Source organism: Eutrigla gurnardus, assembly GCF_963514095.1.
Source record: "Eutrigla gurnardus genome assembly, chromosome: 4".
NCBI lineage: Eukaryota > Metazoa > Chordata > Actinopteri > Perciformes > Triglidae > Eutrigla > Eutrigla gurnardus.
In genome coordinates, this window is record NC_139918.1 from 9,913,389 (window position 1) to 9,916,831 (window position 3,443).

Here is a 3,443-nt window from a genome sequence, read left to right on the forward strand (position 1 = left end):
TCACTCTTTATCTTAATAAACATTATAAACATGAATTTATAGTCTCTCTAAAGCATGACGTCCATTTAGTCAATTATGGTCCATTTAGAGTCACATAGACCAGAAAGCAGGGGATGCTACCAATGCAATTAGCTACTAAGATGACTCGAACACTTGTGCAGTGTGAAGCTTTGAGAACCCAGATGCAGAACGCTGAGATGGTGGTGAATAGATCCGGAGGTTATTGGTTAGCAGTGGATGTGGGAAGGGTGGAGGGGAATGGAGCCAGGGGTTGGTGGTAGTGTGGCTTTGAGATCAGGTGGCAGACAAGCAGGAGCTCTGGCAGATCAGCGAGCGTGGAGCAGGATGAGTTGAGCAGGGAGGTCTGGAGGGAATGATGAGCGCAGAAACAAGGGTTCGTTGTGGAGAAAACACAGAAGATATTACTTGAAACTCGTGAGGCAAAGGGTGGCTGAAAACGCTCAGTAATGAAGCAGCAATCCGGGGATGAGTGGATTATTTAAAAAAAAAAATTCACGAAAATATATGTGCACCAAAACAGTGTGAGGTATATACATATAATATATATACACACAATAAGTAAAATAAAAAGAGTAAATTCAAAGGAAGAGCAAAAAGAGGAAACAAGAAAGGAAACAAATTGAAATTAACAGGCGGTATCAGTCCATTTTTTAAAAACGGAGATTGTTTTCATTGTTTTGTTGTTCTTGAGTCCTCTTATTGTTTTGCATATTGTTTAAGTTCTTGGCAAAAAATGCTCAAACTTTGGTTTGGAGTTGGAACAGATGCTACCTCGACGAGCGCGCGGTTCAGATGAATTCCTCAGAGTGAGACCTCGTCCAATTTTCCTCTCTCTGGTGCAGCGCTGAACCCTGCCTATAGGTACGTGTCCACCGGGACAATTTTAAACGCGAGTGGACGCGCCGCTTCCCAGTATTGCACGCTTGGTGGGCTGCCACAAAGGATGATTGACAGGCGCTCTCCTTCATACAATCATGCGTACACTTCATGGCTGCACCTGATTGGACGATCGCTTTCACAGCTGTCCTGTCTGCTCTGGAGTTCACGCAGACCAACATGGCGACTCGTTTGGAAACTTTCTCTTATTTTACGAAAATATTTCACCGAAAGGTGTTTCTGAAAACATTTTAAGCGAGAAATAAGCTATGCCGTTGCTGAATCTGTCTTCATTTTAGATCGACAACATTCAGTTTAATATATCTAATATCGATAAGCCTCGCTAACTTTAGTGAGAGTTGCGTTCCTTCAACGTGACTTGAGGCACTCTCCGCTAAGTAACCATGGAAATTTATCCCACCAAACTAACCATCAGGCTTACTTTAGCGGAGTTTCAGAGAAGTCCGTCTGTCGGAAACAACTGTACCAGCAGAAGGTTCCGCCAAGCCTAGTCCTCGTGATTTCGTCACGTGAAAGACCAAAAATGACCAAAATTACATATATGAAGTACAAACAGACTATATTTTCATCAAGTGTCTATGAATACATGCAATTAAAAAAATATAAATAAATAGTTTATTTCCTGAACACCGACTGGCCATATTAATATCTAAATACATATGTATTTCGCCTGTTGTTTATCCTCCAGTTGGGTGAGTGGTGATACTACGCCCAAACACGGGCAGACCGGATTCACAACCTGGCAAAGACGTCTCATAAATATATATATTTTTTGCTTGAATAATTGTCTTTAGATCAGAGAATTAGACCAACATTTTACTTTAACTATGATATATATGTCATACATTTTCCCCAGAACCCAAATATAACTCGCAGAAACATGATAGGCGTAAAGATGTTATTAATAGCATGCTATAGATCCTAATGACAAAGGCATTGCTGCTTGCAATTGTCAGCCACATAAATTCCTTTCATGTGGTTCATTAATAGGTTCATTGAATTGTTGAGATAAATGTGTTGGTTAATGAAAATGTAGCTCGAGGAATTTGATGCCACACAGGACACAATTACTTCTGGGGTTTTTGTAGCCTTAGTTTTATTTGTTGAACACCATTTTCCACCTTTATGACAGAGGATGTTGTTTAAAATAAAATACAATAAAATGTGGTAAAATGAAGTACAATAAAACGTGATAAAATACGACAGTGGCCACGACTGCAAATGAAGGACGCAATCAGTTACACATACATTTCAAAATCACAAACCTCAGATAATGTCAAAATGTCACTTAATGAATTCAAAGCACTTACATCTTGAACTTTTAGTGCCACGTGGACCTTTCACCATAGATTTCACCAGTTAGTCTTTTCTCTACACTAGCTAGCATGCTTATGTCATTGAACATTAGTGCATCGGCGACTCGCGCCCAAAATCCGCAGAGATCAACAGTAAATACAATCATTGGTTACAAATATCAACAGGTACCTTTATTTAAGGGTTTTATACAGCGATATGCAACACAACTTCTTCCTCACAAAATGGCATCACATCACCGTCCTTCCTGGCTGAAATCTCTCCGTGGTCCACACGCAACAAAACAAAACCCATAATGCACTCTGCGCAGTAACAAATCCCCAGGCTAAATGCTGCCCTCTAGTGACCATATTTAAGAACTGACTGTGGCGAAACATTTACAATCTCCTTCACAGTTTTAACAAATAGAAATGACACAATCAATATAAGTCAACAAAAGACATGAAATAAACTTTACATTTTTTTTACCACCCGGTTACATAAATGCATTTACTAGGCCTATCTAAAGAGAGAGAGAGAGAGAGAGAGAGAGAGAGAGAGAGAGAGAGAGAGAGAGAGAGAGAGAGAGAGAGAGAGAGAGAGAGAGTTCTGGCTAAAGAAAGAAATTTCACAAAACTCCACAGTCTGGAATTGAACCCTGGCCGACCGCATGCAAAGCCAGAACGTTACCTCTACATTATCCTCACGTTAAGGAATTCCCTGTCAGTATTATATTAGAAGATGTTACTCTTGATGGTACTTATGCATTTAATCGCTCGGCAATTCTTGCACAAGCAGCCTCGCGATTTTTATTTATCACTACAGTATTCCCTTTCTTGGTTATGATGGGTTTGTACTCCTCGTACAGTTCCATCAACAACGTTCTACTCTGGTCTTCTTTGCCATTTTCTCGATGATTCGACATTCACGGTTCTGGGCTGGCTTTTTGACCATGAAGGCAGAAACGGCAGACAAAGAAACACTTACGAAATTTAACAAAACATGAAGGGACTCGGGAGGCAGGAGGCGGGACACAGGAACACAAATAATCCAAATAACCGGGGTGGTGCAGCATGCAGGGAGTGACACAGTACAATGACGCGACAGCGAGACAGGGGAAACACACAGACTATATACACAGGGAGGCAGGGAGGTGACGAGGGACAGGTGCAACACATTAGGGCAGGTAGGGTAATCAACACCAGAGGGTGGGGGTAGTGATGTTATGGTTT